Below are 23,508 nucleotides of genomic sequence, written 5' to 3'. Positions count from 1 at the left end.
ATTCTTTGATTTGTTTCTTTCAAACCGTAGACATCATCATGTTCAACCTTTAGATGAAGTTTAAATGAAGAAGTTACTGAGTAAAACAAGACAAATACCGCGAGTAGCTTTTGCAGGCTACATGGCCAATGCAAATCTTTAACTGCAAATCAGATAATATCTCTAAGTGTGTATTTTTATGTAACAATGGTGCTTGATTTACAATGGGCACAAACTACTTGCACAACTACTATGTTACAGTGGGTGTCTTTATTCTGATCTCACCTATACTTATTAGAAATATCATGTTACTCAGTCAAAGTTAATTGCGTTATTGGGTAAAAATAAACAAGAAACTAATGGACAAAAGTAAGAACCTCCACACAATAAAAACCAAGAAACAGCCCATCAATTTTATTAAAATACTGCTAAATTTGAGTGAGTGTAATTTATATTATGAAGCTTGTATGTAGCAGAGAAATGTGATGTTAGTCTTTCAACAAAGAAGTTTAATTTTTCTGGCACTGCATTGCACTAGCAGCTCATCTGCTCTGCATAGCTTGTTGTTCGCTAACTCTAGGTGCTTTCCCTAGTCACTGAATTCAAACTCAGTTAATGAAAGAAAACCCTTTAAAACATTTTAATGAAATTTCCTTAGATCTCTAAGAGTAATGTGATGTTTTGCATCTCAGTATCAACTGAGAGTTATGTTGTGTCTTAAGCTGAGAAGGTATTTGTCAGTGGGAGAATTATGAGAGAAGAAACAGATTTACCCCAGGAGCCTAAAATAGGCTTTTAATTTCATAGAGGAAAAAGAGAGGAAAAAGTGCCAGATTACGAAAATAGACTTGTGTAAGCCTGGTATGACCAGTGAGGGTAAAACTAAGTTCACTGACATGTTGTATTTGCTACTATGAGATTATCAGATCTTGTGTAGGTCTGCAGTAATATGCAGGTAAATAAGGGTGAATTTTTAGGCTTTTTTTTTTACTGCCAAATAAAATACCCAGTATGAGACCCCAGTTCTGTGTAGGTCACTTCTTGGTAGTATAAACACTGGGAATAAATCAAACACTATCTCGCTGTGGGAAATTCTTTCAGACAAACAGATTAGCCCAGTCCAAGGTATGTTATACAAACAATGGTGACACTAGAGAGCTCACAGGTCATGAGATAAACTTAGGATAAAATAGTACAGAAAATCTTAGTGTCCTTCAAACCTGCAGATGCCAGAACATACAATGAGATGGAAATTTCTCTGTGTTAGATAAAAATGAAATAAGATAAAAACCCCAGTGAATCTACACTCTTATAAAATGTATTAATTCTAGATTTGCAGAGTTTGCACTACATCAATTCTACTTAGATCCATTTAAGTGTAAAATGTTACTGTCTCTTTTTCCCATGTAAGCAATGAGGACTCTAGATTCCCATCCTTGGCCTACTTTTCTTCTACCACTTGTTAACTCTGGGCACTCCCATTAGTAAATTCATCTATATCTTTCTGTGTTGTTTCTTAAGTAGCTTATGTTTAATGCAAATCATTGTCTTTGCAGATCATTCAGGATCCACTTATACCATATACTTTTCTCATTCACATAGAAAGTTTGCTTCTTGGTGCTTATTCTTTCATATAAGCATGCATAGAGAAAAGGAACTCATTAACCTCTTCAAAACATCCTAACAACTCTCCTTTGCTAGTCTGACTACAAAAAGTGTAATAAAAAACCCAAAGATTTTGACAATAAGTAGGCTGCTGCCTCTCTGTTATCTTGATTTTCTTAGAATAAGCATAAAGAAATGTGTATTCAAATGCAAAAGCCATCTAAAAGACATCTAATCCCAGTCAGATACTTGCACTCTAAAAGTACATATTTCTCTGTTTTATTATAAGGAGAACGTAGGGTGAGTGGATCAGATATTACACACGCTTGGTAGTTATGTACAGGTGAGTGAAGAGTGAAGGGAATCAGCGCCTTTTATGTGGATATAATTTTCTGTTGCACTGTCAAGCTGCCTGAGGCGTTTTCTTTTTTTTTTTCTAATTCACTCATCAGTCTGTGTTTATTCATCTGTGATTGTTCTTTTAAACTGGAAACTCTTCATGAAAAGGATGGTATTTTTATTTTGGTTTGTACAGAGCTAATAGTATGGTCAGTAGCTGAAAATTTGAGGTGCAACCCTGAAATAATGATCAGGGACAAATTCCCAGTAGAGGGCTGAAATTACACACTGATAATTCTAAGTTCCAACATCTGAGACCTTTGCTCTTAATAGCCGTAACAGGCTTTATTTAAAAAAAAAACTCTTGCATGATAGATCTAGAGCCTCTGACAGAGATGATAATATGTAATCTTAGGGGCAAACAGCATGGATTTATAACATTTCATGATTCAAATCTGTGATTTATAAACTCAATTTCCTTATAGTTTCATAATTAAGTTGTAATTCTGTATTTACACAATGTATAAGAGACAATCACTTTTGCAAAGAAGCTTTTACAAAACCTGCAGTGAATAACAATATAATTTTCACTCATACTGTACTCTAATTCACAGTGGTAAGTTTGTGTCAGACACCCTTAAAAGAAAAGATGTATGGTGTTAAGGATAGTCTGTTTTTAATACAACATTTTCTTTGTGAGAAGAACGTGCAGACATGATCTTTGGAAGTAACATTTATAAAAATAATTAATGAAGAAAATATTGCCTAGCCCAAATTACAGATCATACAAATGCTTTGAACTCCCCCCCAGCCATGCATGAAAATGCAACAAAGATGTCATCCCTATGTGTACTTAGAGATTTGTTTACTCTCCTTTGTGACAAAGAGCTGTACATAGGGTTCTTGGTAAAGCAAAGTATTTTGAAAACCATTAGATAAAATATTAGTAAATACGACTGTATAATTCTGCTTTCCATTGAATTTGTGTTGCTATTTTTCAATAAAAAATATACATGAGTATTTGTTGCCAGATTTACTTCTGAATAACTTCCAGAAAGAGTTTTGTAGGGAAGGGTGGTGACACACAATAGATGTACATATAAAAGAGAGGTTAGCAAATGAAACAGAACCTTGGAATAGAAGGAAAATTAAGAGAAGATTGGTTTAGATAAGGTTTGGATGCCTACAGACATTATTGATTTTTTCGTTAAGGGAGCGAGCTATACTGGCCTGGCTGTTACACATTTCCTCCTCAGTTTTTCCCCACTTGAATCCTTCACAACTGCTTCAGAAGGAAGGCAGGACTATAAAATTCAGTTACTTTAGAGATGTTCTGTAAACCAGGGTTTCTGATCATGGGAAGTATCACTATGGACTTAATTACTATTCAGAGTAGTTGTGCTGGAAAATTCCTTGCTCATGTGGCATACAGAGGTATGATTCTTCAAACAGAAAAAATGTTCATTCTCTCATTCAGTCTTCATAGCCAGACATACCACTATTTTAGCAATAATTGTTATGAAGCTTTTGAGAACATGGAGAGTAGAAATGCTGCAATATGCATTTGTGGCTATTCTATCCTTTTCTCTGTTTTAGTTCATTTAGCAGGATATTTCAAATACAGTTCTGGGAGGAAGATTGTGGCATTTTCTTTATGACCAAAAATCTAGCTTCAACTTCCTTCTCTTTGTCGGAGGTTTTCCAGATTACATACTGTTATCGCCTTATTTCCCGATTACATACAGTTACCCAATTCAATAGAGTTAGGTAAATAAAATGCATTTTTATTAGCAAACTCATTTTTACTTTGTTTGCAGCAGGAAAAAATAAACTAAATAAGGTTCTTTCCAAGAGGAAACTTTTGACATTTAATGATATTTCACTAAGCCAAGCAAGAGATTCTGTATGGAATCCAAACAGTGTTGTTCTGTATCTTAGTCATTCTTTGTAACCTTCCCTTTGGTTAAGGTGCTCATTACGATGAAACTATATTTAAATTATTCTATTTTAGACAAGACTGTTATAATAAAAATATTCTTTATTCTTGAGCCAATAGATCAATGAGTAGTACTTTATGGAAGAGGGAGTCAGACATTTTCAGAAGAAATAGAAACAGTATACTTGAAAGAATGAAAAGGTTTAAGAAAGATAATTTCAAAATACCTCATGACTCACAGCAAAATACAGCATTTTATTCCCCTTTCATCCTTTGTGGAAGCTTTTATTATTCTTATACAACTGCAGAATGCTAATATTTGGGGTTTAGGCAGTTGGTTCGAAAAGGACCATATCTGCTGCTTTGCCTAAAAAACAATCAAGTGAGAAGAGGGCGAGAAATACATTTAAACATACAAGTCATCAGGTTAAATTAGAGCATTACGAAGGCTACTGCAAATTAGGCTGATTGCCGAAGGATCCAAAAGAGCTCTTGTTCCAGCTCTGAGACTATAGAAGGTTTCCTAACCTGACAGTATCTTTCTGAGGTCAGTTACACAAATCAGTGCCCAGAATATTTTAGCAGTATGGAGCAAAGCAACCTCCAAGCAGCTGAAATCTGCCCTGGAGACTTAACAGTAAAGAAACATATGCATTCTCTTCCATTTGTCAGGATTTAGTTAAAAGCCAGATGGACTGAATGTATTTTTATCCAGTTTTACTGAAAATATCCTTGATTTTTTTAACAGATTTGTTTAGAGAGCTAAATATGAGATATATGGGGAAACAAAATACATTTGTAATTCAGTCATCACTGTACTACTTTTTTATCATGTGGAGACGTCTACAGTCTTTGGCTTATCAGCAATTTACAATGCATCTGAGCTCACGCTTCTGCTCCTTTGTATGACTTGTTTTATGCCCATAGAATGCTGCTTGCTTCCTTCCTTCCTTCTTCTCTCTCTCTCCCCCTCCCCCTGCCTTTAGTGGAAAATCATGTTAGCTAAATTCTGTTAATCTAATACTGGAATAAAAGTACAATCAAAACTCAAGAGACTAATCCTGAACAGTTGAATCTGATGGGAGTCTTGTAAGGAGTTTTGAGGCAGCCATAGAGAGGTTCCATCAATACTGTCAAACTCATTAGAGACTGAATACTTAGAACACTGCCTTCTACTTATTTATTTATGTATTTATTTAACTATTTTTCTGTTTTGGGATTAAAACGATGAGAAGTAGGCATATGTGGCAAGAAAAAACTTCAATTTCTTGTGTTATATATGTTCCAGTTGTTTACACAGAGGTTTTTTTGATGGGTTTCCTCTCTAGATTACATCTCATTCTCTATTGCTAAGATGTAAAAAACCCCTTAAAGATAATTTTGTACTGTTGTGCTACATTATTGCTTCATACATCAGTAAGCCATTTAAAAACAAGTTTATTTACATTTCCCATTGCTGGTTAGAGAGCTCAAAGTTCTAGCAAACCTCTGACTGTACAGTGAAGCATAACTGAATGCTAACTCTGTGTTCACTTTCCCTGGTCACCACCAGTTAAGTATTAGAGCTTCAGAAAACACATTTAAGTGAAGATAGGAACTAGACAAAGGCAATTGTGTAATAGCCCCTCAAAAATTACAGTAATGATCAGCTAACTTAGGGGTGATCCTGCTGTTATATTGAACAGAAAAAATTCAAATTTCAAAAATTTCCATAAGGAAAGATACTTAAGAAATATCCATGATTTAGGACATTGTTCCTTCTTTTAAGTATTTTGTTCCAAAACCCTAATGGAATATCAGATCAATGAAACACAAGTATTCTACTGAGATTGTTTAAGAAACAAGTTACTCATCTTTTTTCACCTTTACTTTTCAAGTCTTTACCAGGGTGAAAAGGTGTTATAGTACCGATAGTACATTGCAGTGCATGGAGTCCTTGTTACCTGTTGTCAAACTGAGAAAAAATGTGAAGGACTGGTTTGTGTAGTGACATGAGAATAAAAATTCACGTTTCATTCTCTTCTCTGCTTTCAAGTTCCTCTGCAAACTTTTCTCGCAAAATGTAGGTGAGAGCTAAAAGATCCTGAGATAATAAGTTCAGTGTGGCTGTCACTGGTGAGTCACTATCACACAGTTCTTTCTCTTCTTCTGCCAAGGTAATTCATTCCTTTGCACACATAAGGGGGGGAGGCGGCACAAAAAACAAATGACATAATGTTTGCTAATTTGATAAACAGTTATGTCACTTATGGACAGACTAATGGATTACAGAGTTAGCGGGACAGCTAACGTATCAAACATGAGTACTCTGATTCTGTTTCCAAGTCCTTGGGAAAAGACTGTATTATCCATCATTCTTACAGCTGGACAGTTTGCAAAGTGTCTTTCAAAATCTTTTACTTTTTCCTGAAATGTGGCTTCAATGAATTCCTTGTGTGAACTCCTCAATAAAACAGACTGTTTTAAATGTAGAAAACCAAATTTTAAATTTTTATTTAGCACATTCAAAACGTTAGTTTGCCCTCAGGTAGAAAGTAATAACATGACAACGATTATAGTTACTTGCTCCTTTAGTTATAGGGAAATTAATCATTCCTAGATACCAAAGAAACTGTCACATGGGAACATACACGTCTGTGTATGTTCATATCTACCAAAAAAATGTTCATCTTATTGTACCTTAGATACCATGCATCTTGGAATGCTATTGATTTATGCTATCTGATCCTGTAAGTAAGAGAGGGTGTGAAATTTATAGCCATGGTAAGACTAATTCAAAAGAAACTACTGCATGCAGTGAGCTTTGGTTGCATACACCAAATTAGAATATGCCTTTAATATTCTGGGCACAAATTTCAACTTGAATAAAACAAAACCTTGAGAAGCAGCAGCATGTAAATCATTCATGAATAGAGCTTCTATTTTCTTGTAACTTGTAGCTATTTACTGTAAATAGGGAAGGATAATCTCTCATGTAATGTGATCATTGCCTAATTGTAATACAAAACGTGTATCTTTCAGCATATTGGGCAAAATATTGTTGAAATTCTGTAAAGCAAAACTGAGCTAAACTAAAATATCCCTCAGAGCAAATAGCTTGAAATGAAACGTGGCTTAAGTGGGCATTTAGTTCTTAACAATATGAATGATCTGCAAGAAAAAAAAATATTATTAGAAGTATTTTTTCTTGGTGATGAAAAATTCACCAGTTAGTGATAAATAATAATGACAGGCAAATTACACAGTTTGAATGAATACATGAGATCAGTATCTGTATTTTAGTCATAAATAATTGATACAGTGTTTCTGACAAAGCTAAATTTGACTTAGATTTGGTTTGGGGTTGAAAAGCACTTTGGTATGCAATGGTAGCGAATGTCCAAGTACGAGTAGTGTTACATTGCCTTGCATGAGCTGTGTGATGCCATTCCTAAAAGACTGTCTGGAAATCAGAGTTCTTGGGACTTTCTTGGGAGATAGCAGGGGATATCAGCTAGGGTTTAAGAGATGATATCACTGCTTTACATAACATAATGTTGAAAAAATGGATGTGGTTCCCAAAGGAGCCACGAGAACAATTCAGGGTCTAATAAGTTAACACTTGGGTCTTAAGGCCATAGACATCCTATTTGGCAAAAAGAACATATACGCATATATAAGATCCTGTGGTTGAAAGCTAACCACAGCCCATTCAGATTTAAAGCAAGGCAAACTTTTGTGCAGAAATATAATTACCAACTGGAACAGTTTCCGAAGAGATGGGGTGAACTTTAACTTTTAAAAGTCATCATAACTGAATGTATCTATGGAAGATGTAGTATAGTTCAAATAGAAATGATGTAATTTCTTCCTCCCAAGTCAAGAAGAACAGATACTCAGTACAGACCCATTCAGCACAGGAAGTTGGTATTTGGGGTTTGTTCCCTAGGGCTTTTAGAAGCATTATTAAAATGTTACAGCTGTGACTATCTGGACTAAACCATGTAATTCTTGCCCACTGAGGGTCAGCAAGGAATTGAGAAGCTTCCTTTTATTTCTGTAGAAATTTGATTTATAAATGCACAGTCAACTTTGAAAATCTCAATCTGAGATTACATTTATTGCCCTAATTATGCTGTAAATTAAGGAGAATAGTCTAAAGAAGTGTTTCTTCAGTATTGTTGGTTCATCCTAACAGGTAAATCTGTTTGACGGTTCAGTTCAGTAGCTGCATCTGGTTTTAGAATAGAATAGAATAGAATAGAATAGAATAGAATAGAATAGAATAGAATAGGAAATTAGAATAGAGTTTATAGGAAAAAGTGTGCAGAATTTATTCAATTATGCAGAGATCTGAAATGAGGATGGTGGAGGTTAGAAAGCAGAATCCTTGTGGGGACTTGAGTTGCAGCTGCAGTTCCCTGCTAAGGTATCGAGGACTATCTGCTCTTGCACTGAAAGGTGTTCCTGAGTGCTCCAAGACCCTGAACAACTTCTCTGGTGGTAGACACGTGCTAGGGAAACTTGAGGTACAACCCTCGTCATGAATTAAATGAATCAGGGCTCATTATCTGGTCCTCAGGGCAAGTGTCACAGTGTGGCTCACAGCCACAGAATTAAATTCTTTTTGCTGCAAAAAACAAACAGTTCTTATTCATATTGATTACTGGGAACAGTTGCTGGGTTGTACTGACTTGCCAGACCCTTTTCAGGAAGAAAGGACCAAGAGTGTACCAGGGAATGTGCTAACATTAAACAGCATGGATGACCGTGACAGTGACTAGGCTTGTGCCCTGTTTCTCTCTCATATAGAAATAGCCTGAGTGTAGACAGCCGTTCCTAGCCTCCTTGCAGACTCTATGCTTTTTCAAGTCTGTGACATATTTGCATGGCCTTGTAGTGACCATTGTTCTGTGACTTCCCAACAATAGTTCTTCAGACAGACATTTCTGTTCCCAGTCTGAGCAGATCACCCTGGTCCAGGTATGTTTGTAGTGAAGAGGGTCTGCAGAACACAGCTGTGGGGGACATGGCTTCCAGTGCAGATAGCTCCTGGTGTCTGTCACTGGATCAGGATCTAGCTTTGGCTTGCTGTTGGAAGTGGATGAGTCAGGAATCAAGCTGGTGTTACAGAAGGTAAAGAGAGGTCCTGAATATGGGAACAAAACCAACAGCTTTTTGAGAATGAGGAAATAGAAAGGAGGGTATTGACCTACAAGGCAGTACTGAAAAGGAAGAAAATGGGACTGCAAATTGAAGATGATCCAAGTGGAACAGACCAGACACAAGATTAACCACCTGGCAAAACTAAGTGAACCTTAAGTTCACCTAAACTTAAATAACCCCTCAATAACCATGAATATGTCAGGCTGATATTCTGCCTGTTTGGCACTCTGTGTCATGTGGCTACGCCTTTTTATGCTCCGAAACCTTTATCCTGTTTGTGGAACTGCAGCCTAAGTCATCACAACGCATGCATGTCTTAAGGAAATTAGCACATACCGATCATATCATCACTCTCCATTTAATCTTTCAGTGGTTAGAAGTTCATTTACCCTTTCATCTGTTTGATCAAGTTTTTAAAATCTGCAGTAGTTTTCAAACTCAGTAAGTGAAGGTGATCTGGAGTTTGCTTCACTAGCAGCTTTTACTTCTGTGTAAAATCCATCAGAAATGTTTTTGTTTGCTTTATTATTTCTGTCTATAATAGGGTGAGCTTCATTTAAACAGAAGATTAACTTGGTAACTTGGAATTTTGTTTTATGGTCAGTTGTGAGTTATGCATCTTCAGTTTCTTTCTAGATATTAGCCACATGCTAAAATATTAATGTAAAAACTTTGGAGGATGTTTCAGAGGTTTTTTTATTTTTCTTGTTAATAATAATAAAATTTTATATTCGTATTGCAGTAAGTGTTTCCAACATATTTTTCTCTGTGTATTCTTATATGTGTATAATGTAATATATAGGAATACAAGTTATGGCTTGTCGGAACCTTAAAGGTTATGTGCACATTAAGCCCAACCTTAATTCAAACAGTGGGTATGCAGATAGGCAGGACTATACATCCAGTCTTGAAAGAATACAGCCAAAATTTTCAGGATATCTTTTTTTTTTTTTTTTTTTTTTTCTGAACATTCTGCCTGACTACTCTCAGCTTCACCATAAGCACAAAGCTTGGGGGTATGAGCACAGGTTATTAGGAACGTATAAAAGACAGGCTTTTATAAGGGGGAGAGACTCAGAGAATCAGCCTGATAGGTAGGGGCAGATGCACAATGTGTCTCATGCATCCCCATGGTGCAGCCTACCTCAATGGCTGATGGTCAACCAGGTAGAGAAAACTGTAGGCAAATGTTAATTTTGTCACTCCAGGGCTGAGGGCTAGGTCAAGACTTAGCTGCTACTGTCATGGGAAGAGACAAAGGACAAAGCCAGGAGGAGAACCTGAAGAAGCATCATTTATATAGTGCTTGCTGTTACTGCTGTCAGAGGTAAGGACAAAGGAGAGTAATACTGCTGCCATGGTTCAGTGGAGCACCTTCCTCTCCATCCTTAGCAGTCGCTGCAGCTACCTTATCCTCTTGGTGTTTACAGCAACAGAATCTCACTGGGCTACCCAGGGCTATGCCAAAGGTGAAGTAGGCAGTGAAATCTTGTCCAACTTGCTACCCCTACAACTCTGATGCCAAAGACAATTGTCTCTTTTGTCCAGGGAGTCAGGCAATCTCAAATTCCTTCCTTTCTTGCAGCAGCAACAACCTAATCGTGTGATGATTTCTCAGATACTGGGGCATCATAAAATCAAGCTACTACAATCAAGAAACATTGGAAGGCCTTGGGTTCTATTTGGAGCTTCATTTCCTTCCCTTCTTTTTGTCTGCAGCAACACAAAAGTACAAAGCGCAGACTGTATGAGCACCAAGCAATACCACAAGCAGTTTATTGAAACACTTCTTGAACTGTTAGAGGAAAACAGTGACAATAGCACTGCCTTTCCTTCTCCTTGCTCACCAGCCTACTTAGTGGCTGACTGAACATCTTTGGTGCAGTCTGTAGAAGCCACCGGTCAGCACTTTGTTTTCTCTTCACTCTCTTCACAAAGGGAAAACAGGGGGAAGAAAAACAGTGAAGAAACACATTAATGCAAAATAAAGATTAATTTTCCCTCTGGGCTTGAATATAGAAAAAATATACTCAGAATCTGTTGTCTGTGTTGATACGAATTTTGGTAACATTTCTCATATGTAATTTTTGAAAATACAGCAGAACATGCAGCTGGAGATGGGGTTCCACTCAGTGCTGTACATCTTCTGTGAGGACATAAAAGTCAGGTCCTTTGATTATCAGCAGTGACACCACTACTTACTGCATCTTTTGTTGCCCCAGTTTCATCAGCAGAAGCCAAGGTTTTGCCTATGTTAACAAAATACTCAGTATTTTACATTTGATGAGTTTTAGGTTTGCTGAATGTGATTGTCTTTGAAGTTCAATGATTGTCATAAATGCAATTCTTTTCTTTCAAGACAGAAATGGCTAATATATAGTAATAATATTACTGAGATGTTTTTTGTTTAAGAATACAGGAAGATAAGGTTTATTAAGGATTAACAGTTTCTAACAGACTAATTTTGCTGGGGAAAACAAGTTTTTGGACACAGAAGTCTTGCTGACAATCTGGTGTTACTAAGAACCGATCTAGATTTGTATGTACTCGTTCATTTTTATAGGTGTATCGGTTTGTTTAACAAAATATATTATCTTTCCTTACAGACCTTACCTCTACGTAAGTATATGTCAGTAGTCTTGGGCTAGGCATCTTAAAAGGATGTTGCACTTATCCACAAACTTGATGTGATAAAATCTAGTATATTCATATAAAAAGCAAAAACATTCAGGTATACAGATAGTCACACAATCTTTTCTCTGTAGCTACACCATGAAGAAATAATATAACTCATTGCTTCTTAGATTATTTTTAGATTTTTACTTTCCTTTTTTTCTTCTATGTTTAACTTCCTGTCCCATAAGTCAGTGTTAAAACTACTAGAATACCTTAAGTCTGTGTTTCTTACTGATACATGTTTGGATGTCTTTTGTGTGCAATTATACTGAATTTCCTGGTGTTAAAATGGTTGGTTTCATAACAATTACCACACTATTGGGATTTTACTCTTAAAGCTGGAAATATGTATCATTATTATAATTCCACTTGTTTAGATATGTCCTTATATATAAAAAAAACATAAAATGCCTGAACTAGAACCCCAGAGAGAAAGCCATCATGCAATACTTCTAATAAACTGAAGGTAATGACTTTACAAAAGTTTATCTTGTTAGTTCTCGGGAAACTTATTCCATATGAAAAGAGTAAGTGCCACAAGTTGAATGTTGAGACTGAAAGAGAAGTTTGTCTACATTCATCATACAAAACAAAAAGATTGAATTCCTGATTGAATAATAAAAAAAAAATTCAATCTTACTTAAGGAAGCATGAGCAGACCCCAAACAGCTGTATACTGAGTTTTAAACTTCTTGCCCTTTCTCTTTAACTCTCTGACTAATGTTTTGCTTTAATTGATCTACATTTCCATTGCTTTTGTAAGAGGACCAGTAAACTGCATCTTCAGCAACCAGCAATCTATTCAGGCTAGGAAAGTTTGTGATTGTTTTAAAATACTGCATAGACAAAGTATTTCCCATTAAGTGAAAGGCTATTTTCCCTTTCTGTATAAATCTATGACTATTGACCATCTCATAAAGGCTTCTACCATATTAAATACAACCATGACAGTCCACCAACTGAGTAATCCATTATTTTGTAACACCAGTCTATGCTCTGGGGACAAATTTATTGAACTTTAAAACAGAATGTCATCAACAATCCATTTCATCTGGCTGTATAACACCCTTTTACCAATCACCCAGTGAAGCTGTCCTATTTCACTTATCCTGTCCCATTCAATGAACTGTAAGTACATTTTTGCCTAATGATAAGGGCACTGGGGGCCATATATAATTCAGAGGCTGCTTGAAATGCATCAGCCAACTGTCCTGATATGTTAATCCACTCACTGGGGGCTTTCATTTGATGTCTAATGTAAATCTATGTTTGTAAGCTTCAGCATTATTATCATTATTGTAAAAGAAGATAAAAATGAAGCAGTAACACTGGTACTAATGACACCTGAGAACTGGAGTTGCACACTATGAAAGCTAGTTAATATAGCTCCCAAGTGCAAAAGAAATGAATGAACTTTTTCGTAGCATTTTGAAAGCATAAAAGAATATTCTGGTAAGCTTTTCTTTAACGTAGGTATCTACCTCTAAAAAATAGGCTGCCTAGTTACCAGAAAACCAGGCTATCTTGAGAAAAGAAGACTCCCTCACAGTGGGTGATATTCAGTCATTTCGCATGGTGCAGCAACAGAAAGCATAATATATTTGCAGAAAATTTAATATAATTATAAACTGCTATTCAGTCTGCCAAATGAAGAATTCTCTGATGCCTTTTGCCTGTACAAAAAGGAAAGAATGAAAAATCTATCTTGCAAGAAATTTAGGTCAATCAATTTTTTACAGTCTTTTCTTAGGCTAGCCAAGAGCTTAGTCACTAATGAAACCAGTAAACAGACTATCTCTTTATTAAAATAAATTGAAAATCTCAAATGTTGGTTAAATTAAATCTATCTGCTGATATTCAGTGATCAGCACAAAAATTTTACAAAGTACTTTGTGAGGTAAAATGGTAGATTAATTAAAAGCAGAGCCAAAAAGAGCCAGAAACATTGCTTCTGTCTCCACCCCAGACTCCAATTTTATTATTTATTTAGCCCAGCTGGTGTCCGCCATCTAGCAGAGCTTTCTTTGGTCTCCATGTAGATGCAGGAGTTTGCTGATCAGAACAGTTGCAAACTTGAGAGCTCAGGTGTATTATCCTTGTAAAAGGAGGAATAGGCATAAAGGTCCTTTAAACTCCACAACAGTCTAGCCTAGTGCTAGTTGTGAAGGCATTGCTTTTTCTTACGATGCTCACAGAGCCAGTTCTCTCAAAGGAGCTTAGATGTGCGTTGGCTGGTAGCTGAACCCCATCCCAAGGTCATATGCTTCCATGGGTAAGGCACATTACTATGCTCCTTGGCATGCTCCACGCCATATGCAAAGTGATGGGACAGCTGGTGCAAGCCTCCGACGAAATTCAGGCTAAGTCAGCTGAAGTTTTTAGGGATTATGATATTATTGATGCAAGGGCAAATAAAACACCTTTTTTTTTTTTTTGCTGCTGGGTCTACTATGGTCTAAGTTGGGAGTCCTTGGGACAAATTGCAAATACTTCCTTTAAGACTTGGAATTTTTAAAGGTTTTTCATTTATCTCCTTTAAGGAATATGCACTTGTGTCTGGAATTTGTATAGGTTTATTAACTCTGAAGTCTAACTGTTGTATTATACAAACTCTCCTGAGAGATCCAGCTAATCCTTCTATAAGCAGGAAGCATTTGCTTGGATGGTAAGTATTGAAAAAAGACTTCTTGCATGCTATATTTCTCCCAGTGTTGTTAATCCTACAAATGAAATAAGAGAAAAATAAGCTATGTAATAGTACTAAGAACTGCCAAATTGCTAGAATAAACTAAAAGATTTAGCAATGCTGATTATGCATCAGCAAACATCCTTTTAGCCACAGAATCACAAAAGCAAAGAACAGTTGAAGTTGGAAGGGATCTTTGGAGATTATCTAGTCCAACCCTCCTCCTCAAAGCAGGGTCATCTAGGGCAGATTGCTCAGGAATTTGTCCATGTGGGTTTTGAATATCCCCAAGGATGTAGATTCTATAACCTCTTTGGGCAACCTGTCCCAGTGTTCCACAACTTTTACAGTAAAAAAGGTTTTTATTTTGTTCAGATGGAATTCTCTGTCTTTCAGATCGTGCCGGTTGGTTCTTGTCCTGTCACTGAACACCACTAAAATGAGTCTGTCTCTGTCTTCTTATTTGTAGGTTCATTGTCTTTGTGTCTCGAGTTACCTTTGGGTATTTAAAATGAAGTGTGACCAAACTGATTTTCTGGATGTAAACTACAGGGGCTATTTGGATTGTGCTTCTAGGTATTCTGGGTGATTTTGAAAAAGCTCCATGAAGAATACAAAACATTGATTGTAACCAGGGCTAAATTTGTGCTTGCTCAGAATCTTTTGGGGACATATACAACAGTAAAGTTATTCTGCCTTCAAAAATAATCTGTTCATATGTAGTTGCACTTCAGAACATACTTCAGTGCAGAGTAAGACTGGTTAAAATTATGTTATATTTTAAAATAAGCATGCAGAATGATTCATAAGGCTGTAGGACATAAGTTGGAATTTGGAATTAAATGATTGATTATTCAGTGGCCAACTGAAAATCATCTTCAAAGAAAACTTAAAATTGTTTTTAGGGGAGAAAATAAAAAACTGTTCATGAAAGTTAAAAGCCAGCAAGCAAACAAGAAACTCAGAAATCCCCAAACCAAATATACCTGTTGAAATTTTCATGCATCTAAACTATAACTCTTTTATTTCTATTAATGTGTCTCTGAATCAAGATTGTCACCTAAGCAAGATGTTATTTCAGCAAATCAGTAGCATCTGAATTTTGAAATTGTGTATTGGAAAATATTTCCCACTATTTTAGGCTTTTAACAAGTGAACTTTTTTCATTAATAGTAAAAGAAAACAGCCTAGACACTTCTGAGGATCTCTTGACACATTACCAGAAAATAGCTGATCTGCGATTGCAAAAGGAATTGTACGAAATCTTATCACATGACAAATTAATTTTTATTTAGGTCACATTGTATCTTTAAAGTCTCTGGCATGTGCTGGAGCGAAATGCTCAGCAAGATTCTCCCACCGGTATCTAGTGAAGCACAATCCCTTCTCCAGTTTCCAGCAGAGGATGCGAAATAGAGAAAGTGGAGGTATGGGAGGGTGCGGAAAGAGAAAGGAACGAAGGGCAAAAAGACACAGATGATGAAACCAGGGCAAAACTTCATCTGTCCTTTATTGGGCAGTAGTTTGCCTCTCTGAGCTGAGCTTAGTACTACTTAGTTTGAGGTTGCATGCAGGCCATGAGGGATGCCAGGCCATGAGGGATGCTAGAAAGACAGATTAAAGAAGGGAGGGATAGCATGATAGCAGAGTGTTTGAGCCTTCTGGCTAAGATCCACAGATGTGAACGAGGACTTTGCAGTGAACTAGTGCTGTAAATCCCACTACCTGAGCTGATCCAGCTGTAAATGAACACCCGTGTGGGCTAGGGACTTAAAGACAGCTGAATGCGATGCTAATTTTACTGCTTCTGCTGTGCTGTTGGCTACTGAAGCTTATGCGTCTTAATCACGCACGCTAGGCCAACGGCAGCCAGTGGATTTTTGACCACACCATTGCCAATCCACTTCACATTTAGCTTTTGGATCCAGAGGTGTGTTGAAAAGATATTTCCTAACTATGTCAAAGAATCAGAACATACTTTTCTTGTCTATGTACAGACAAAAATAAAGGTAAGTTCTTTCCTGAATAGAGAGCCCACAGGTCTATGGTGGGTTATTCAATTCTGTAAGCAAAAGTCATTCATCATAAACGGATATATTCAAACTCTCCTCCTTATTGATCCAGTTCCAACTAAATATAATAGGTATCCTTCTGCTGAATGTAATGGAATTTGGATTAAATTTCTGGAAATAGACGCTCATCTGGTCAGGCAGCATAAAAAATAGAGTTTGGTTTCCAGTCACAGCTACCAAAGCAACTTAATTTTAAGATATTGAACAACACATACAAAATATTCATGTATGTGCCAGGTACTTTTGAGTTAGAAGTACATTTGAAGAGAAAATTGCAATCTGCTAGCAGTCATTCCACTGCAGCAAAAGGAGGCTAACTTCATCAAGTATGTTATTTGCTGTGAATTATTCACTCTGCAATGTTACCATGGTTACAGCTGTGTTACTTATCCTCACATCATTATTATTTTCTTTTTAGTCATTATGGCTACACTGTAAATAGTATTTTATTTTTTCTGAACATGCCATTTGCAACACGAATAAGAAACAAGGCTCACAGGAACATCAATATTGATATTATATGCAATGTGGCTTTGGCATTGACATTAATGTTCCTCTGCATAAGTGCAGCATGACATTCATATAAAGGAGCCGATCAACATTATTTTGCTGCTTTTGATTTCCATACCGATGTCAATGCATAAGGTAACCTAATGAAGGCATCATAAAAATAATATCAACAATTGTATTGCCACCATTGCAGTGTATATTACCATTAATGTAAAATATTGTTTTGAAGTGGAATCACAGCCAACTGTATTAGAATAAATGTACCTCATGAGAATATTAATGAGTTTAAAAAAAAAAAAAAAAACAAACCGAAAAATGTCTATACCAAAACCAGTGGGCTTTTCCAGTTAATTCCACCTTCCTATTAATTTTTTGCTGATTGTTTGCTAGTATAATGACCTCTCACAGGTTGATAAATTAGCTTATTCTTCAATAGTGAATGACTAGTCAGCCAGAGATTTGCAGTTCTTTGGGAGACAAAGGAAACAAATATTGAATGTACATTTTCTCAACTGAAAAAGTTTTCTTTCCCTGGAAAAAAGGAAGTCAGGATCCACCTCTTTATACAGATCTCTGAGCTCAGACAATAGGAGTCTTAATGTAAAATACACTAAGATGCTGAAATCACTACAGAAATTGCTAGAAATATTTTGCATGTTGGTTATTTTATAGTTTCCTTGAGTAGTTTTTATCCACAGACATGTAAGGTAGGATCTTTCTGACTTCTTTTAACTGCCTACATTTAATCAGATGAAGTCGATGTTAGATACCTAGATAACGTAGACTGTCTTTATGGGCAGTGGAGAGGAAGGATCACATTTGGATATGTATTTATGTATCCTAAAATAGATGCCTAAGATGTGTCACATGAATTGCATGCTAAAAATATTTATCTCCATCAAATAAATAGCTAAGATATAAATGCCTGAAGTAAAATGAGACTAATCCTACCTACAAAATCTGTTCATCATGAAGCTGTTACTCTCATTTTTTAAAGTTTGCCTTCGATCAAACAAAGTTCTAAAATCATTTTATCATTGTTACAATCTCATACACTAGTTTTTTACTGATAACACATCAACACTTTTTCTTAAAGTCCATGTCTGTCTTTTTTATTTACTCATATTGCCAAGTCTTCAAAGATTGGAATCCATTTTGAAGATTATGATTAACCAAGAGCAAATTTGATGTCTGTGTAGCAGGTCCATGCTACTTAATCTTGCTTCTGTAATTCTGATTTATCAAAAGTTTCAGATGAATTCTTGTGTATAGCATTCGATAACACAGTTGCACAACTATAGTATAGATTGCAGAGGTACCAGTCTCTAAAACTCTTATTACAACTGCCAAAGTCCTCCCTTTGACAAACTTTATATTGAACTTTTTTCCTGTAGATTCAGGAAGTAAGTCCAGGAGCAAAAAATGAAAATGAGGGAACTGGAAAAAAAGTGATGATGGGAATAATGGACCTCAAATTTCTTCTCATTAGTACATTAACCTTTGGATGGACACAGCTTGCTATTTGTGTTTACAAACAGGGTAAAGGAGTAAGAGAAGGATCTAGGGAGATAGGTTAATTTTACTGCGTATGCATACTGCATACTTCACTGTTAGCTCAGAAAAAAAACACAAGGCTGAAAATGACTCAAGTAAACTGTAGTTTTAGGCCTTCACTTTAAAGGCTGCAGAGCAAAGTTGAAAATCTTTTCCAAAGATTATTCGTATCCCACACTGAGAAGAGATTTTATTCTATGCACATCTCTGATCAAGTTTCAAACAGCTGCTTTACTTTGAGAAATCAGGAGTAGAAGCCAGATACTGCTCAGAAAACAAAAATAAATAAAAAATTCAGGCACTGCCTGCCTGCCATTATTTGCCCTGTAGGGAAAATACAATTCTCTGGTAAGAAGAAATCTCTTACTTTTTTTTGTCAGCACTGCTCACCATCCAAAGTGTTTAGCTCCTTGTCTGTATTGATGTGGATTTTTACATTGTTGTCCCCCCTGGTAATGTATTGGTGTTCCTGTCAAGAATTTCCTCTGGATGTGTGCACCAGACCTTTGGTTCATTGTAGGCCAACTAGAAACAGTCTCATATCATTTGATTTCTGAGAGGCTGTACAGCCTACATAGTTATCAGTCATGACATTTCATGGGCTTGTTGTTTTCCTTTCTTCAGGAGTTCTCATGCAGGTTTTTTAGTGATTAATAAGGTATATGTGTGCTGTAGCCCTGAGCAGTTGTCCTCTGAAATGTTCAGAAACACAGGTGGTGACAAGGATTTATTTTTTAACATGTGTATAGCACAGCAGTCTATCAGTAAGTAGGTCAAGGTACACAAGCTGCTGGATGCAGTGATGAGCAGTATTCATCAGCAGTCCCTCGGATGGGATGTTCAGTGCATACATGTGCATTTCACTTGCTGCGGACATTGTCATTGTTCTTGATACATCCGCATAGATCCAAACCTTACCCTTTCATTTCCATACTTTTCTCATGCTGGAATGAAATGCAGCTGTGATAATTTCTGTTCTGGAAATGAAAGCAATCTGCTCTCCATGGGTTTCTATTCAAGAGTAAAGGATGGGAGAGACAGACGTTTGACAGGGCAAAGAGTATTTTCCCTCTGGTTTCCTTGTTTGATAATATAATTTGGGAAGCCACAGTCTAATATCAGATTCTAAATCCATGGTAACTTCTATGCGGTCAAATAAAGCAATGTTTAGATCATCTATAATCAGATGTCTTAGGAGATCATCCTTTCTTCCATGTGTAGAGTGGCCAGTATGGTTTTGTATGTGGATATTTAATGGGAGTTCTTCTGTATCTTCCTTTTGATACCTTTTTTAGCTTGTGAAGTGCTAGCACAATCGTTCTGCACTTCTATCTGTTTTAAAATGCATTTGACACTTCCCAAGGAGGCTATGGTAACTCACAGTAGTGCTCTTTGGTCATCGTATGTGAATGCAGGTTTGTGAACCTTATGTCTCTGTCTGTTCTGGCAAATTAAACACCATCAGGGCATGCCTCCAGCTACTGGAACCTTCTCATTTAAATTGTTAAATTATGCAAATGGTTCAACCATTAAATGGTAAAATTATTTAAAGAGTTTTGGTGTGAGTCAGCTAGCACTCTCCAAATGCATCCCAAGCACAGTTTTGGAATTAACTCAGTCTGGAGACTCTTTCCAAAAGTAGTTCGGATGTTGTCATCCTGTGTTGGAGGCTAAGATAAAGTTTAGTAGTAGAGGTTAAGTCTGTGTGTCTCTTGTAAACCCCTAAACCAATTCATTTTCAAAGTTATCATCTCAACTGTTTCAGTAACTAGATGGTCTAATTCTATTTTCCTTATTAACATTTTGAAATAGTATATTTTTTTAAATTTATTTTTTCCTCGAATTTGGCAATTAAACCCACTTCTAGAACATATATCTGTTATTACAATGGAACATATTCATTTAAAAATGCAAGAAACTGTGACAACAGCTAGTAATTAAAATTCTGCTTGTATTAAGAATACTACTTAGGAAGATATATATATAACATACAACACAGAAAGGGACATAAATATGGTAGAATACATTTTAATAAATTGTGAAGGAATATTCCTGGAAATTTTCTTTCAGCACCTGCTCATTTGTGGTGACAACATAAATATATATTGCAAGTTTAAGGACAATGCAATCAGTATTATGAAAGTAAGGGATATATTATTGATTACTTCTCATTTTTGAAGAAGAGTTTTATCGTGGGATCTGAAACTGCAAGTGAAACTATTTTTGGAGTTACTTGGTATAATTATAGGATCATTTACAGGAACATGTAATTACTCTGCAGTACATCAACTTTAATAGATAGGTTTTTTTCTTTTACTCACCAGAGGTCTGATCTTGTATCCCTGAAATGAAACGATGATTTGCCAGCGTCCTCAGTGTCAGTGGACCAGACCATAATACACCAACTCTTTTTCTAAAAAGGTCATTTGAATAAATCTATTTGTGCCAAGTTTATTTCAATAATTCGTGGTAACCAAAAAAAAGTAAATGTAAAATTAAATAAAGAAGTAAATGTAAAATAAAAAATAAAAATAAAATCCAAAGTTTGGCACAACTTTTAAACATACGGATTTTGCCTTGATAGGTTTTAATTTTTTTTTCCTTCATAATTACATTTGCATACACTACATTATTAAACAGAACTCATGTCTTCTGTGAAGGAGAATTGACAGAGGAACATTGTCATATATTGAAATCAGATTACTCTGGCTCAGGACAATAGAGTTTTATTCATTCTTTTGCTACTGGATGTCCTAGATAGGTAGCTCATTCATGTCAAGCTTCCATTTAACCACTGGCAGAACTGGTGTTGTGGAGTCATACTTCACAGTGGTAGGGTCTGATTTTTACTGAAGGGATATTCTTTTGAGACCTTGCAGTAAGTGGTCATGCCATGGGACTATTCAGCCACTTAATAGTACTCCATAGCTTATGTTTCAGGCCCTACCTCTTCACCTTTAGTACTGTTTTAGAAATGCATGCTGCTTTGTGCTTTCATATTTATCTTACATTCTTTGTATTTCAACAACTTATCTGCCGAATGTGCACACCTCATCACCATTAAAATCTGAAAGATTTTACTTTTGGAGAAAGCACAGCACCCTTAGACCTTGAAATTAAAATCTTCTTGAGTAAATATTGAGAGAGATTTTCACAGACTGTCTTCAAAATCTGTAAACCACAGTTGCCTGCAAGACATCTATAATACAGCTATGCAGAATTTTTGGGGAACTGGAAGTAAGACCTCTGGGTTTAACAGGAAAAGCAGCCATCACAGAGTAAAACTTGTAAAATAAGTAAAAATACTGTTCCATATATGTTCCATAATTCCAGTTTAGTAGTGGAGAACTTCTCCTGCTCTTTATTTGCATGGTGCACGAGCATTATGTGTTTATTTCAGCAGTTAGCTGAATTACTTATGTTAGGTAGAGAAGAGATATGGCCTGAGGCAAAAGTCTGGTTGTGCACATTGTAGTGATGGGTGGCCACCCTTATTTTTGTATTTTGTTCCATAGTTCCTACTCTTGGTTTCAGTGAAAATGTCATTGCTGTTAGAAGAGCAGAATCATTATGGTTCTTTGGGTTTTGGTGCCGCCTTACTTATTTGCAACATGTATGCCCCAAAATTAGGACAGCCACTAGTCCTTGCCTCTCCTTTCTACCCTTACAGAAGACACTGGTACAGAGACAGGCAGAAATATCTGCTCACAAACTCAGCCTCCTGGGAAACTCCCCGAATTCCACTCAACCCACAGCAACCATTGGAGTCATGTAATTCGTTTGGGATAGATATTATGAGGTTCAGGTAGACCACTGCACTGTTTCAGGGAATGAGAAACATGTACGCTAGTCAGTGGTATACATTCATTTTCCAATATAAGTGTAAAACTCTTGTTGGGAGCAGGAGTTTCAGGGTACAGGCCCCTCTGTAAAATCTGCATTTCTCAGAATGGCATTAATCAGTGCTGAAATATTAATATGCAGATTTTATAGGTTGCCTAGACACAGCTCTAATTCCCTACTTTAGTTACCGTATGAACACTTTGAAGCTGCAAAAACTTAGGACCCATAACCATTACCCACAGTCATGTCACCTTCTCAGTCGGAATGTGGAGGGGTGGGGTGGAGAAGGGAATCATATTTTTTTATGAACAAATTTGTATTGTGTGTCAGGAAGGTATTATAAGCAAGTGATGAATAATTGGCATAATTTGTAACTTTTATAACAAGGGAACTTCTGGACACCACTGTAAATGAGATAATTTGTCATTGCAGTAAGTCTGTCCCATATAAACATTACTGTTAATAATGCTGACACTGGTTGGCTGAAGGGAATAAGGTTTTCAATAATGTCAAACATAAATTTTATTGATGAAAGCTGCAATACAAAAATCATGATTTTGTCCTTTTAATGTGAGATTTCTTTTAATAAAGTTTCTAGCTCTTTATAACTGTGCTGGGCCTGGTCTTACATATACTAAATCATGAAAAAAAGACTACCCTGCTGTGCACACAGGTGCAGAACTCAGATGAGTGTTCTAGGATTTTCATATTTGTACTAATAAGAATAGGCCTCAAAATCAAAAGGTGGATTCAACATTCATATTTGAAAGGTCTAATGTGTACTTCCTCTTCCACTTGCTATGATTAGCAAAAAAAGATGCCCAGAAAAAGAAACAAAGAAAAAAATATCTTCCATTTCTACACGGTATCATGGTTTAACCCCAGCTGGCCACTAAGCCCCACACAGCCGCTCGCTCACTCCCCCCTGGTGGGATGGGGGAGAGAATCAGAAGAGGAAAAGTGAGAAAACTCGTGGGCTGAGATAAAGACAGTTTAATAGGGAAAGCAAAAGCCGTGCACACAAGCAAAGCAAAGCAAGGAATTCATTCACTCCTTCCCATGGCAGGCAGGTGTTCAGCCATCTCCAGGAAAGCAGGGCTCCATCACGCGTAATGGTTACTTGGGAAGACAAACACCATCACTCCGAATGTCCCCCCCTTCCT

This window comes from Mycteria americana, chromosome 3, assembly GCF_035582795.1.
Source record: "Mycteria americana isolate JAX WOST 10 ecotype Jacksonville Zoo and Gardens chromosome 3, USCA_MyAme_1.0, whole genome shotgun sequence".
In the NCBI taxonomy this organism is placed as follows: Eukaryota; Metazoa; Chordata; class Aves; order Ciconiiformes; family Ciconiidae; genus Mycteria; species Mycteria americana.
Note: the sequence above shows the minus strand (reverse complement) of the source record.